Raw genomic sequence first — 17,410 nt, forward strand, 5'->3', positions numbered from 1 at the left:
AATTATGATGAAACCTTTGCTCCTGTAGCAAGGTTAGAATGGTATCAATTATGATGAAACCTTTGCTCCTGTAGCAAGGTTAGAATCATTCACATTTTATTATATTTTGTTGCTTTCTTGTTTTTAAATTATCAAAAACACCTATTGTCTCAAACAAGCTCCAAAAGCTTGGTACGAGAGATTGAGTACTTTCTTGCTAAATAATAATTTTCAAAGAGGTAAAATTGATACAACTCTATTCATACAAAATCTTGAATCAAACCTTCTCATTGTGCAAATTTACATTGATGATATTACTTTAGATAGTCCTAACATCTCTTTGTGTGAGAATTTTGCAAACATGATGAACAGAGAATTTGAAATGAGTCTCATGAGAGAGCTCATATTTTTATTCGAACTACAAATCAAGCAAACTCTCAAAGGTACTTTCATCAGTTAAGCTAAGTACACGAAGGAACTCATCAAAAATTTTGGCATGAAAAAAAAGGCTTATATGGAGCTCTGATGAGCCCATCCATGAGTCTTGATTCAGACTCATCTGGAAAAGATGTCGATGAAAAGATTTTTAGGGGAATGATTGGATCACTACTCTATTTGATCACCAGTAGACCAGATATTATATTCATCATATGTAAGTGTGCCAGGTTCCAGTCGACCCCTAAAGAGTCTCATCTGACTGCCATTAAAAGAATCATTCGATATCTCATTGGAAATCAAGACATCGAACTATGGTACCCCTGCTCCTGTTATTTTAATTTAATTGGATATTCAGACGCTGACTTTGCAGGGGATAAAAGTGATAAAAAAAACACTAGTGGAAAATGTCAAATTCTTGGTGATGCCCTAATTTTATGGCACAGCAAAAAGCAAACTTCAGTTGCTCTTCAACAACTGAAATTGAATACATAGATGTTGGAAGTTGTGGTCCTCAAATTTTATGGATTATGCACCAACTACTTGATTTTAATTTGTCTTTTGAATCTATTCCCATAATGTGTGATAACACAAGTGCTATTAGTTTGTCTAAATATACTGTGCATCATTCTAGGGCTAAATATATTGATATAAAGCATTATTTTATTCAAGATCTTATAGAAAATGATTTTTTTTTAACATTTGTTGACTCAAAAAAATCAATTGGTAGATATTTTTACGAAATCCTTGTTAGAAGAAAGATTTTGTTACCTTAGAAAAAGACTTGGTATTCTCAGTATTAATGACTTATGAGTTTTGTTTTTGGACATAAATCTTTTTACTTATTCCGATTTTCTCTTTGAACCTTTTAACCAAAAATTGGTTTTCAAAAAGGGAGTCATAATTATTTTTAACGCTTGTCACGCCAGCCCTGCCGCTTAGGCACCCCTTCACCTTCCCAACACACCTTATTCTGCTATTATTTTACTTTCATCAGTAATCTTTTTACTTTACATCTCTTCGTCTTCCCTTTCATTCACTTTCCCAATAGTCGCTTACTTCCCCCCTTTCTCTCTGTTCACTTACCATCTTCTCTTCCGCCTCTGTCACGAATTGAGGCTACCTCCTAGTCGCGACAATGGTGCTTATAATCACAAGTGACTACAAGATAAATCATGAGTTGATACCTGCTGTGAGCACTGAATGAAGTAACAAAATACACATGTGCGGAAATCAACTGTTATGCTATAAGGTTTTTAAGTACTGAAAACAAAACAACTGAATCTACAAGTCTGAAACATATGTGAAAATACTGAAATCTGACTGATAAGACTGACAAACTAACTGACTATCTGAAATGTCTGAAAGCCTCTAGCTGATAGGAAAAACCCCCAACTAACTCCAAATGACCAAGAAAAAGAAATATTGAAATGACTAAAAGAAACATAACAGGTCCTTAAAATATGAGGACTCACCATTGCTGCTGCTGCTGCTGCTGACTAGCTGGACTGCCTAAGCGCGGTCGAGAAACTGAGTGTCCGAACCTATGATATTAAACATCATAGTGCAAAAAAAAAGTATGCGATCAGTACTTTGAATGTACTGGTATATGAGATGCGGTTAGTCTGAATTGCATGAGTTTATGTACATGAAGTAAGACTGACTGAATAGCATGGGATTACCGAATATAAATACGTTACAACTGTAAAATCTGAGAATGCATCACCAAGCATATAACATAATTTTGAAATAGTCTGTAAACTGAAAAAATTTGATAACTAAATAGATGATAGACTGTATACTATGGTCAAGCAAACCTAAACTGAATTCTATACTGAATAGTAAACTAAGACTGTGGGAGCTAGCTATAACCGACAGGCTGATCCAACATGTAACCCCAGTTGGAAGGGTGCTGATACCTTGCAAAGGGTACAAGCAACTAACTGACGAAGAATTTTCCACAAGGTTGAGCTAATGTCCCAAAGGATAAGCGTGTCACGCTGAGACCCCTCAAAATCTACGGTGGCGCCGTGGGCCTGGAACTTAGGGACTACTACTAGTGCCTTATCTCTAACTGATGGGGGAAGACACCATCCCTGGGTTAAATCCTCAAAGTTAAGAGGCTAAAAATTAGACTAAGCCCCCAACACTTAGTTAAATTTTCAGGTTCTAAGCCTCTTATACATGCAATATGAGCTGAATTGAACTAGGAAAAAGTACGGGGTATTACAATATTTCCCCCTTGGGAACATTCATTCTCTAATGAGACTGATTAAGCTGAGAATACTAAGGAACTGAGATTACATACTGAACATGCATAACTGAAAACATGATTACATTACAGAGTCTGAAATATGATGCATCGCTGAACTGATTCATGAATGCCTGCAATGGCATGAAGATGATTATATCGCAGGATCTGAGAATGGAAAAGTAATAATCTAAGAAAAACTCTTACCTTAAGCTGAGTCTGAGTTTGTTAAGAAAATATGAGGGTACTTCTTACGCATATCTACTTCTTCTTCCCAAGTGGATTCCTCAACAGACTGATTCCGCCAAAGAACTTTGACCAAGGAAACTTCTTTGTTCCTCAGTCTAAGAATCTGATGATCATGAATCTCAACTGGAATTTCTTCATAAGAAAGGCTATCCTAAACATCTATAGCCTATAACAGAACTACTAATGCTGAATCACTAATACACTTCTTTAACAAAGACACATGGAACACTGGATGCACTGATGCCAAATCTGCAGTCAACTCAAGCTCATACGCTACCTTCCCATAACGACTTAAGATTCTGTAAGGGTCAATATATCAGTGACAAAGTTTTCCCTTCTTGTCAAATCTCTTCACTCTCTTCATGGGAGAGAATTTCAAATATATCAAATCCCCAACTTCAAACTCAAGATCTCTTTTCCTCATGTCTCCCTAATCAACTAAACTTTCTCCATCGCATCGAATACTAAATCTGGCCCTACCAAAGAAGCCTCACCTGCCTCAAACCAACCAATAAGGGATCTACATCTCCTTCCATAGAGAGCCTCAAACAGCGCCATCTGGATACTGGAGTGATAACTGTTGTTATAGGCAAACTCGATCAAGGGTAAGTGGTCATCCCAACTACCTTTAAAGTCAGTGTCATAATCCCTCAACATGTCCTCTAGGGTCTGAATGGTCATATCTGCCTGACCATCTGTCTGGGGATGAAAAACTGTACTGAGGTGAACTTGGGTTCCAAGACCCTTCTGAAAAGCCTTCTAAAAGTGAGAGGTAAACTGCGTACCTCTATCTAAAATGATGGACAACGGGACTCCATGCAATCTAACCAACTCCCTAAGGTAAAACTTGGCATAATTCTCCGCCAAGTAAGAAGTATGAACTGGTAAAAAATAGGCAAATTTGGTCATTCTGTCTATAATGACCCACATCGAATTATGCTGACGACGGGTACAAGGCAAACCCATCACAAAATCTATATTTACCATTTCCCACTTCCAAGTAGGAATGTTGAACTCCTGAAAAGTGCCACTAGGCCTCTGGTGCTCAACCTTACCCTATTGACAATTAGAGCACATAGCTACGAACTCTGAAATATCCCTCTTCATATTACTCCACCAATAAATTATCGCAAATCACGGTACATCTTAGTGGATCCTGGGTGAATAAAATAACGCACACCATACTCTTCTACAAGGATTCACTGTCTCAAACTATCGACACACGATACACATAGCCTACCCTGACATCGCTATGCACTATCTCCCCCTTGGAAGAAAACCTCTACATTCTAATCTCTATCAGACTCTTTCAACTTAACCAAACTGGAATCCTTGTCTTGCGTTTCTTTCACTTCGACAACCAAAGAAGATTCCAAACTATTTTGAACCCATACACTACCCTCAGCTGAATCCACCAACAAATACCTAATCTAGCAAGTTGATGAACCTCCTAAACTAACCTCTTCTTATCATTCTCAACATGAGAAATACTACCCATAAACAATTTACTAAGGGCATCTACCACTATATTGGCCTTGCCCGAATGATACAACACACTTATAGCATAATTTTTTAATAATTTTAACCACCTTATCTGACGAAGATTTAAATCTCCCTACGAAAACACATACTGCAAACTTTTATGATCCGTGAACACATCAATATGAACCCCATACAAATAGAGCATCCAAATTTTCAAGGCAAAACAACAACTGCTAACTCAAGATCATGGGTAGGATAATTCTTTTCATGGGGTTTAAGCTGTCTAGAGGCATAGGCTAGACTTTACCTCTCTGCATCAACACACAACCAAGACCAGCTCTGGAAGCATCACAGTAAACAACAAACCCATCTGAGCCTTCTAATAGAGTCAAGACTGGGGATGACGTGAGTCAAGTCTTCAACTCTTGAAAACTCTTCTCGCAAGAATCTGACCACTGAAACTTGACTTTCTTCTGTGTCAATTGAGTCATGGGGGATGCAATAGATGAAAACCCTTTAGTAAACCATCTGTAATAGCCAGCCAAAGCCAAAAAACTCCTGATATCTGACGGAGAGATGGGTCTGGGCCAATTTTTCACAACTTTGGTCTTCTAAGGGTCAATTCTAATGCCATCACCGAAAATAATATGGCCAAGAAAAACTACTGATCTTAGCTAAAACTCGTACTTACTAAATTTGGTGAATAACTAATAGGCTCAAAGAGTATACAATACTACTCTGAGAAGGTCTGTATGATCATTTTCACTACGGGTGTAGACAAGAATATCATCAATGAAAACTATGACGAACATGTCCAAGTACTGCTTGAACACTCTGTTCATCAAGTCCATAAAAGTTGCAGGTGCATTTATTAGTCTAAAAGACATCACTAAGAATTCAAAGTGACCATATCGGGTTCTAAAAGCTATTTTTGGAATGTCACATTCTCTGAATCTAAGCTGAAGATAGCCGAATCTGATATCTATCTTAGAGAAATAATTGGCACCCTGAAGTTGGTCAAACAAGTCATCAATTCTAGGGAGTGGATACTTATTCTTGATTATGACTTTGTTCAGCTGACGGTAATCGATGCACATTCTGAGAGAACTGTCTTTCTTACACACGAACAAGACTAGAGAGCCCCATAAGGAAACACTAGCCTGATGAAACCCTTATCTAAGAGATCTTTTAACTGTTCTTTCAACTCCATAAGCTCGACCGGAGCCATGCTATAAGGTGGTATAGAGATAGGCTGGGTATCTGGAAGGAGATCTATTCCAAAGTCAATTTCCCTCTCAGGAGAAACTCCGGGAAGATCTTCAGGAAACATATCTGAAAATTCACTCACTATTGGAACTAACTCAAGATTCGGAGTCTTAAAACTAGAGTCTTGACTCGAACAAGATGGTAAACACACTCCTTAGATATTATCTTTCCCGCTCTAAGATATAAAATAATTTAACTCCTAAGCACTGAAGTACTATCCCTCAATTCAATAACTGGCTCATTAGGAAACTGAAATTGAACGACCCTATTTCTACAGTCAACTAAAGCATAGCACGAGTGGAGTCAATCCTTACCGAGAATGACATCAAAATCAGTCATCTCTAACTCTACAAGATCTACTGAAGTGATTTTCTGGGATACCGTAATCAGGCAATTTCTGTACACATGTCTGGCTATGATAGACTTACCCACTGGGGTAGACACTGAGAAAGGTTCTACTAATGATTCTGGGCTGAAACCGAAATCAACAACTGTGTTATCTCTTTTCGGGTTTTATTTTAAAGAAATTGGTATTTGATTTTTTCAAAATATTCAAAATAATTTTGAAAAAAAATTAATAGAGTCGCCACTTGATTTTTTATCGAAAACATCAAGTAAAAAACTTTAAAGGGATTTCAAAGATTTAAAAAAAAGAAATAAAGCTTTGAAATAAGAGAAACTGAGTAAGAGTTCAGTTAACGCCCTAAGAAGGTTTTTACGGCACTTAGGAGCATCAATTTTAAAATGGTTCACCAAAAGACTTATTTTTTGACTAACTTAAAAAGGTGACTAACTTTACGAAAAGGTTGATTTTAAAATACTCAAATTATATATTTCACTTAAAATTGACATTTGTTCATTCAATGAGCAATAGTCTACTTAAATTAGAAAGGAAGCTACACCATATTCTACTTATTAATTTTAAGAAAACTATTCCGTCATATTTATGATTAAATTTTGGAAAGAAAAAAGTTACGAAATATTCTACTTTAGAAAATATTTTACTTAATTCGTAATTATTTTCTAAGAAAGGATATTAAATACCTTACTTGAATTAAAAAGATAACCTATCTAAACTAGGTGACACATTTGATTTTAAAGAGAAAATAAGTTGATTTTAATGGGAAAAGAAGATCATACAATTATTTACCATCATTTATTATCATAACGATGATCATTTTGTTATGGCTAACACTTTTGAAAAATATAAAGAAAGTATAATATTAAAACATTTTATTAATTGTAGAAAGAATTTACGAAAAAAAAAAACAACTTTTCGTGTTTGAAGAGAATTATATATTCGTTTTTTTACCCAAGTAGATTATATAATAAACGAGAGATTCGAGATAAATGTAATGGCAACAACATGGGTAGTCACTAGGTTAACTAAGTAAAAAATAATATTAATACAAGTAGACAAGCATAGATTGTAAATTACAAGCAAAAAGGAGATTAAAACTTAGAGTTAGGCCCCTTTTATTGGCCCATGAGTGAGCTGTCAGTCTTTGGGTCTCCCATTTTATGGACTGTAGGTCCACTTTTTTCTGCATGTATATCAGCTGTATATTACAGCCATTTCCCCCCGTTTTTGTGTATATCCAGTGTATATATGACTCAATTTCGGTCATATATGCACGACATTATTCCTCCATCATCATCATCGGCTCCCTTTTCTTATTTTTAACGTGTATAACCCATATACCGGCCTCCATAATGTGTATATCACTGTATACTGGTGCACTAAAAGTCCTTTTAGGATTTCGTCTTGAGACTCGATGTCGGATTCGACTCGACAAGGATGCAAGGAAAGAGTCCAAAAGGAGTCGAACGAGGGCATTCATGCATAAAAAAATGCGATAAGAATTAGTATCCATACAAGTATACAACAAGACTTAACCGAAAGAAGGGAAACCAAACTAATGCATTTTTGTTCACCATGAGACATAATTTCAGAATATGCAATTACGACGCAAATTACGACCTTTGTTCATATCCTTTTAATATACTTTACATCAAAGGGATACATTTTAGCATATTTGATCAAAGAGAGATATTTTAGTAAGAATATGTCATAATGAAATGATGAAAGAGTATGGCAAAATACGGTTCATCATTTTGAGGAACAAGTATCCAACAAAATGATTGTTCCTACGTGCATATATATGCCAAAGATACAAAATTTCTAAACCTAACACTTAAAATAAACAAGAGGTATTACCATCAAACTGCATGAACCAAAGAAAAGGCACATGATGCAAGCCCAAAAGAAAACAAATAAAATAACACAAGTAAATAGAAAAATAAGACCCCAACACTTTTCCAGCATGCATATATACCAAAAGACACCGTATTTCTAAAAGGAAACTGATATGAACAAACTAGCATATTATTAAAACGCACAAATCAAGAAAGCCAAATACAATTTCAATATATTAATCTAATTGAACAGAGTGAGGGGAAAAAAAGGTTGCAAGACATGTATTTCCCGCAGGATTCAAGGCTTAGAGCGTATAACAGGATATCACATAACCACTGTAGAAACGACAAACTATCATCAGTTATAATTCTCCATTCATGTTTCGTTTATTAATTCTATTCATGTCCAAACTTCCCTGGATGTGATAAAAAGATTTCGCCCTATCCAGCGAGCAACCAAATATAGTAGTACAACGACTTGGATGCCATCAGCAAGAGAGTACAAAATCAAAACACTACCACGTACAATCACTCCACTGCCTCTTACTAAAGAAGGAAAAGGGGTAAAAGAACGGACATAGAAAGCTAGATTGCCTACAAATCTGCTTTGACACAAAAGGCGGGAAAAGATAAAGCACACAAGAAAGAAAATGACATTATTACGAGCATGACCTAATGGTGAACCACACTTCCTAATTCAAAGCAACCCACATACCAACATACTGTCGAAAGTTCGAAATTTTCTAACAATTCACACATAATCGAGCAAACTCTCAATTTTGACCGATTATATCATCATTACCACACAACAATACAACCAGACCAATCCATGCTCATGATTATTTGCAAGATTCCATATTTATGACATTCAAATGCGAGGAAAGGAATGTAACAGAGACAAACGTTCACCTGTTTTTGAGCAGCGACACCGGGACGACGAGCTTGTAATCGAATGAAATTCCACCACCTCGAGTTGATTCTAACCAACAGAATTTGAATGAGAACGTCGAATTCTGATATTTCGACGGTCTTCGAGAGTTTTTGTATCGTGAGGTTAAAGGCAAGCCCCGTCAGAACCCCAATTTTTCTCCAAAAATCCTTCTCCTCTCCCTTTGTCCCTTGCTATCTATTTATAGGGGAAGCTAGCGTTTAGATTGGAGGACTTCAAATTCAAAATTTCCAATGTGGTTCCTAAAAGGCTTTGATATCCATAGTGAGACAAAGGCCGTACTCAAGAATCAGTAAAAGGATGGAGAAAGAGCCGTTTGGCTTTGTTGGTCAAAGAAACAATTAAGTTTTTGCCCAAATTAGTGGATCCCAAGCTCAAAAGGATGAAAGCTTTCTGAACTTTGGCCGATTTGAGATTTTGCTATTTATTTGTTGAACGCCGTTTTGGTTCTGTGAACGTTATTGTTGGACGGGTTTTTGCCGTTGTTTTTGTTATTTTTTCGTTTGTACTTCGGATTTACAAAATTTGTATATGCAGAACAACAATCTCAGGTAGTTCAAGTTTATAAATAAGAACACAATGAAAAATACCCTCAACACAAGATTAAAATGACCTTTCCAAGAGTTCTATTTATTTTTCAGAAAAATAGATGAAACAGAAAATAGTTAAGTCGTTCGAATTCACGGAGTTTCCTTAAGAAAATAATCCCCTCACTGTACCCGAGGTTGTGGAATTTTTTCTTCCAGGATAAAATGGCTAAACAGACCAACTGTAGCGGTACCTCAAACGGTTGGAATATCTTAGAACGCACATAACGTTTCTATTGATCACACAAAGTAATTTGGAAGACAAGAAGTATTTTTTACTCTGAAATTTTTTGTACCAAAACCTGTAGAAGAAAGAAGGTTTTTATGGCCATAATATGCCTCTTCTTAAAAGAGGCAATGATTCACTTCAAAGGTTGCACCTTTTCTGTAAATTCGTGTCTGTTCACTAAGGAGTGTGTTTGTTCCGAAACAGTCATGTCATTTCATGCGAATCAGTGTATTTGTTTCGAAACAGTCATGTCTCAGAAGGGTTGCATCCTACTGTTTCACTGTTACTGCATGCTGCATGTATATAAATGGAATCAGTTCGAAACATTTCTTGTTTAAACCATTGCATCTGTTACTGTTTCACTGTTACTGCATGCTGCATGTATATAAATGGAGTTCCAAAACTCTGCAGTAAAAATTTACTGCATTATCCGAAGCCGAATTCGAAGTCGAGCGACGATGACGACGGCGCGAGACATCTCTTATTCCTTGCCTGACTTATCTATGTGGGAGTGTGTTTCACAATATAAACACTTTAAAGCTTCTTTCTCCCACCAATGTGGGAGAATTTAGTAAGCTTTCCTATTTTTGAGTACACTTTCCATATTAGTGTGATCTCAATTTTTCTCTTCCACTTGGTTTTTCTCCATTTTTCATTCACACTTCTCATTTACTATGAACCCAACAATTCCCCACATGAATGGGGAATGACTATTTTTCGTAAAAGTTTTACGGACAAGTATGTGATCATCAAGCAAAGATTGATTGCATCTGTATAAGTGGGTTTTCCTTTGAACTTTCCGTAGTGAACATGCATCGGATGCACTCGGTCAATCGGTAGATTTAATATCTTTGAACCGTCATGCTTTAATATACACCTAGACAATACATGTCACACAACCAACCTTTTAACGTTTATGGTTCTCATGGTTTTGTTCTTTTCAGCTATGAACACGTCCCGGTTTCATGAGAGCTTAGAGAATAGGCCTTTACTAACATTCTCTTTGAAGCGGCTTCCACTTTGCCCTCACATAGGTGATTTCTAAACGTTCAATCCTGTAGATTAAATTGTTTAGTCAAATCTGCCAAATTTAGACAATCATTAAAAGACTTTTCACCTTAAGTCTTATCCTAGTTTACTATACATTGTCTACATCATGAGAATAAGTTGGGTAATTGACAATGTTGAACCTGTCAGACACAACTTTGTTTGATATCCTTGAACCTAGCTCTTGGGATCTCCAGTCTTTTAGGTAGAGTTACCGCTATACTGAATCGTCCTAAGTCTTAAACCCATTCCCTTGGATGTTCTTTCCAATCCTTCTCTAGATAGGACTTTTGTAAGTGGATCCGACACATTATTCTTTGACTTTACATAGTCAATAGTGATAATTCCACTAGAGAGAAGTTCCTTAACGGTTATGTCTCCGTCATATGTGACGAGATTTACCGTTGTACATCATGCTCCCTGCCCTACCTATTGCCGCTTGGCTATTCCAGTGTATACATACTGGTGCCACTGGCTTGGGCCAATACGGAATATCTTCCAAGAAATTTTGGAGCCATTCTGCTTCTTTACCGGCTTTATCTAATGCGATAAATTCAGATTCCATTGTAGAGCGAGTGATACAAGTCTGTTTGGATGATTTCCAAGAAACTGCTCCTCCACCGATAGTAAATACATATCTACTTGTGGATTTTACTTCGTTCGATCCGATGATCCAATTTGCATCACTATATCCTTCAAGTACCGCAGGATATTTATTATAATGCAAAGAATAGTTTTGAGTGTATTTAAGATACCCCAAAACTCTTTTCATTGCCATCCAATGAGTTTTGTTGGGATTACTCATGTACCGACTCAATTTACTAATTGCACATGCTATGTCTGGTCGTGTACAGTTCATTATATACATTAAACATCCCAATACTCTTGCGTACTCCAATTGTGAGTAACTTTCACCTTCATTCTTTCGAAGTGCAAAGTTCACATCCAATGGAGTCTTGGCAATACCGAATTCCATATACTTGGACTTGTCAAGTACTTTTTCGATATAATGAGACTGCGACAATGCTAACCCTTGTGGAGTTCGATGGATTCTTATATCTAAGATCACATCTGCAACTCCAAGGTCTTTCATATCAAACTTTCTCTCGAGCATTCGTTTGGTTGCATTTATGTCAGAAATATCTCTGATCAACATATCATCCACATATAAACAAACCATGACTTGGTGATTCGGAGTGTCTTTAATGTAAACACATTTATCACATTCATTTATCTTGAACCCATTTGCCAACATGGTTTGGTCAAACTTCGCATTCCATTGTTTAGGTGCTTTCTTTAGTCCATACAACGACTTAATAAGTCTACACACCTTATTTTCCTTTCCTGGAACCACAAAACCCTCAAGTTGTTCCATGTATATTTGTTCCTCCAATTCTCCATTTACGAAAGCGGTTTTCACATCCATTTGATGGATTTGAAGATCATATACAGCCGCTAAGGCAATTGACATTCGAATCGATGTTATCCTTGTTACTGGCGAGTATGTATCAAAGTAATCAAGGCCTTCTTTTTGTTTGAAGCCTTTTACTGCAAGTCTTGCCTTGTATTTGTCAATAGTGTCATCCGCTTTCATTTTTCTTTTGAAGACCCATTTAAAACCTAAAGGTTTATTTCTGAGAGGAAGATCAACCAATTTTCATGTATGGTTGCGTAAGATTGAATCAATCTCACTATTGACTGCCTCTTTCCAAAAGGATGAATCCGAAGATGCCATCGCTTCCTTAAATGTTTGAGGCTCATTTTCTAAGAGAAATGTTATAAAATCCGATCCAAATGATGTAGACGTTCTTTGACATGTACTACGTCTTGGATTTTCTTCATTATGTTCATTCTCAATTGGTTAATTACGAGGTCGTTTAGACCCCCCACTAGACTGTTCATGTCTATTTTATACGGATAAATATTTTCAAAGAATTCAGCATTGTCTGATTCGATTATCGTATTTTCATTAATATCCGGATGTTCGGATTTATGAACCAAAAATCAACATACCTTACTGCTTTTAACATATCCTATGAACACATAGTCCACCGTCTTAGGTCCTATCTTAACCCTTTTAGGCATAGAAACTTGGACCTTTGCTAGACACCCCCATACTTTGAAATATTTCAAGTTGGGTTTTCTTCCTTTCCACTTTTCATAAGGAATTGATTGTGTCTTACTATGGAGAACTCTATTGAGTATACGGTTGGCCGTAAGGATAGCCTCTCCTTACAAGTTTTGCGGTAAATTGGAACTTATAAGCAAGGCATTCATTATTTCTTTCAAAGTTCAGTTTTTCCTTTTCTTAATTCCATTAGATTGAGGTGAATATGGGGCCGTAGTTTGATGGATTATTCCATTCTGTACACATATTTGCGCAAAGGGAGATTCATATTCTCCGCTCCTATCACTTCTAATCATTTTGATCTTTTTATCTAACTGATTTTCAACGTCAGTTTTATATTGCCTAAACGCATCTATTACTTCATCCTTACTATTTAGCAAGTAGACATAACAATATCTGTGCAATTGTCAATAAAAGTTATGAAATACTTTTTTCCAGCACGTGATGGTGTTGACTTCATATCACAAATGTCAGTGTGTATTAAGTCTAAGGGATTGAAATTCCTTTCAACGGACTTATAAGGATTCTTTGCATACTTTGATTCCACACACGTTTGACACTTTGATTTATTGCACTCAAAGTTTGGCAAAACTTCGGAGTTAATCAATTTTCGTAACATTTTGTAATTAACATGGCCTAAATTTTCATGCCATAAATCATAAGACTCAAGCAAATAAGAAGAATTCGAACTTCTATTTATTTCAACAGGCATTACATTCATCTTATAAAGGCCTTCGGTCAGATAGCCTTTTCCTACATACATTTCTTCTTTGCATATTACAATTTTTCCAGAACGGTTACACATTTGAATCCGTTCTTGTCTAGAAGTGAAACAAAAATTAAATTTCTATGTAACTCCGAAATATACAAGACATTGTTAAGTGTCAAGACCTTTTCGGAAGTCATCTTTAACAAATTTTTCCTGTTCCTTCTACCTTAGCCGTAGCGAAGTTAGCCATGTAGATCATTCCTTCTACTTGAGCTGGAATGAATGATGAAAACAACTCCTTGTTGGCACATACATGGCGGGTGGCACCAGAATCCATCCACCATTTGCAAGGATTCCCCGTCAAATTGCATTCTGAGAACATAGCACATAGATCATCGTATTTTTGGTTGGATTCAATCATATTTGCTTGATCCTTCTTCTTGCCTATCTTTGGGGCACGACAATCTGTGGACTTGTGGGCAATCTTACCATAGTTGAAGCATTTTCTCTTGAAATTTTTCTTGGGTTGATTGCTTTCTTGTTCAGGTTTCTTTCTTTTCTTGGAATTGTTTTGGTCATCTTCTACAATATGTTCTCCATTAATTGTAGAATTCCTCTTTGACCTTCTTTTGGCAGCTTTATTATCCTCTTCAATACGAAGTCGGACAATAAGATCTTTAACAATCATCTCCTTGCATTTATTCTTTAAGTAGTTTTTGAAGTCTTTCCACAAAGGTGGTAGCTTCTCAACTATCCCTGCTACTTGGAAAGCATCATTCACAATTAAACCTACAAAACAGTTTATGTGAGTATTAAGAATATTTTTAATTTGTTCAACTAATTTTAATTTGTTCAACTAAGGTATTTTTTAAAGATATACCTTCTACTAGGAAATCATGTATGATGACTTGCAACTTCTGTATTTGAGAGACAACAGATTTGCTATCTATCATTTTGAAGTTCAAGAACCGTGCAACAAGGAATTTCTTAATTCCATCATCCTCCGTCTTATATTTTCGTTCAAGTGCCCCCCACAGCTCCTTTGATGTCTTAGTTCCACTATAAACATTTTTGAGGTCGTCGTGGAGACCACTCAGAATATAATTTCTGCAAAGAAAGTCCGAATGTTTCCAAGCTTCTACAATAACGAAACGGTCTTTGTCCGAGGTTTCCTCAGGCACCTCAGGAGCGTCTTTGCTAGTGAACAGTTACAGACATAAAGTGGTGAGGTAAAAGAACATCTTTTGCTGTCACCGCTTGAAGTCAATGCCCAAAAATTTTTTTGGCTTCTCCGTCGGTGCCATTGTTGGCGGAGCATTTGTGCGACTTGATGTGGCAATATTAGTTGCCCCCACAAATATTGTCGCATCCATCATTTGACTTTCGTTAATCATCTTTCCTGTCAACACAAGACAGAAAAATTTAGTATTTTCAGAATACTACTTATAAAGTTAAATAACTTTTCAACTTTTCTTCTTGTTTCTAATTAACGCTGAAGTTTTTATAACTTCAAATCATCAACCGAGTGAACTTTAACTTGTGATGAAGATTTTATATCTTCTAATCACTAGTTAAATTCAAGCGGAGTAGAAATCTTAAAGCTTTAATCTCCAAAAACAAGTTATACAGATTCTGTAAAATTATTTATTTCCTTAAGATTGTTATTTTTTGATTTGTACTTTGGGTACACAGAATCTATATATGCAGAATAACAATCTCAAGTAGTTCAAGTTTATAAACAAGAACACAATGAAAAATACCCTCAACACAAGATCAAAATGACCTTTCCAAGAGGTGTATTTTATTTTTCTACAACATAGATGAAACAAAAAATAGTCAAGTCATCCGAATTCATGGAGTTTCCTTAAGGAAATAATCACCCTCACTGTACCCGAGGTTGTGAAATTTTTCCTCCCAGGATAAAATTGCTAAACAGACCAACTGTGTCGGTACCTCAAACGGTTGGAATATCTTCGAACGCACAGAACATTTTGATTGACCACACAGAGTAATTTGGAAGACAAGAAGTATTTTTTATTCTGAAATTTTTCGTACCAAAACCTGTAGAAGAAAGCAAGTTTTTATGGCCATAACATGCTTCTTCTGAAAAGAGGTAATGATTCACTTCAAAAGTTGCACCTTTTGCTGTAAATTCATGTCTGTTCATCAAGGAGTGAGTTTGTTCCAAAATAGTCATGTCATTTTATACGAATCAGTGTGTTTGTTCTGAAATAGTCATGTCAGTTCATGAAATATTGTGTCATTTTCAGAAGAGTTGCATTCTTCTGAAACTAAATATCAGTTTGAAACATTTCTTGTTCAAACCATTGCATCTGTTACTTTCACTGTTACTGCATACTGCATGTATATAAATGGAGTTCTGAAACTCTGCAGTAAAAATTTACTGCGTTATCCGAAGCCGAAGCCGAGCCGAGCGAGCAACGACGACGACGGCGCAAGCCATCTCTTATTCCTTGCCTCACTTATCCATGTGGGAGTGTGTTTCACAATATAAACACTTTAAAGCTTCTTCCTCCCACCAATGTGGGAGAATTTAGTAAGCTTTCCTATTTTTGAGTACACTTTTTATTTTGGTATGATCTCAATTTTTCTCTTCCACTTATTTTTTCTCCATTTTTCATTCACACTTCTCATTTAATATGAACCTAACAGTTTTTTTACTATAGCGTTAAAGTTGTTTAATGAAAAAAGAAAGGCACACATGGGCCGGGTCAGCCATTTGGGCTGTTGGGTTGAGTGGTTTGGTGTTGGGCCGATGAAGGGTATGGTAATGGGCTGCTGTTAGGTTGGTTGTTGTTGGTCCTAAGTAGGTCAATTGGGCTGTTGTTTGTTGATGTTATAATATTGTTGTTTTTGGATATTTTTAATTTAGCCGATTAATTTAAAATTTAGCCAAATTAAGAAATTAATCTGTCAATTGTGTCACAATTATAATCTAATTAATTTTAATTATTTGTCAAATTTAATTAATTGACTAGTTTGAATCAAACTTCGAAATAAATCTACAATTAGTTTAATCCCAAGTTTCTTGATTTAATAAGATCAAATAAATATTTTATTTTTATCTTATTTTATGTTCAAATTAAATCATTTTGAGGCTAAATTATATTTGAATCAAAATTTTAACCATTTGAATCAATTTTTGGGATAACCATTGATTGAAATTCTATTTTTCATCAAATAGTTATTTAAATAACAAAATTATATAATTTTGTATAAGCGAATAAGAAATATATAATCGTTACTAAAAATGACAAAATCACCCAGATAAATACTTTAAACAACTTTTATTTAAATAAAATAAATATTGTAATTTTATTTAAAATCGTAGAAACTCGGATTCAAACTTAGTCGGGGAGGACAAAAATTAGGTGTCAACAACAGCTATATAGGGGGTTACAAAAAAAAGTGAGGCTTCGGGGTCTAGTAAAACATACACATGAAGGTGAAATACCTGTAACATACCCGTAATCATATCAGGAGAATAGTCCTAATCTTGTCGGGACTGAAGTACATATAACTTGTTCTGGCACTGTCCACCAGTGGCACTGGATATGGCACCCTGCTGAGTTGGACGACCTCTTAGTGCTGCTAGAGAATTATTCTGACCCTGTTGGCGATTATTCTTACTTTTCCACATACCCGTCGGACACTCCATGATTTTATGGTCTGGCCTGCCATACCCAAAGCACACATCACTACCATCCTTTCATTCCCTTGGATGATTCTTACCACATCTCTAACAAAGTGGGTTAGTACGACTACTATTCACACTAACCTATGGCATAGAGCCTGGCGCTTTATCCCGACTGTCATTCCTGAACTTTGGCACTGGCGCACTAGCTGAAGACGGAACTGGGGCTAAGAAGTTCTGACAAAACT

The sequence above is a fragment of the Capsicum annuum genome, unplaced genomic scaffold (assembly GCF_002878395.1).
Source record: "Capsicum annuum cultivar UCD-10X-F1 unplaced genomic scaffold, UCD10Xv1.1 ctg997, whole genome shotgun sequence".
Lineage (NCBI taxonomy): Eukaryota > Viridiplantae > Streptophyta > Magnoliopsida > Solanales > Solanaceae > Capsicum > Capsicum annuum.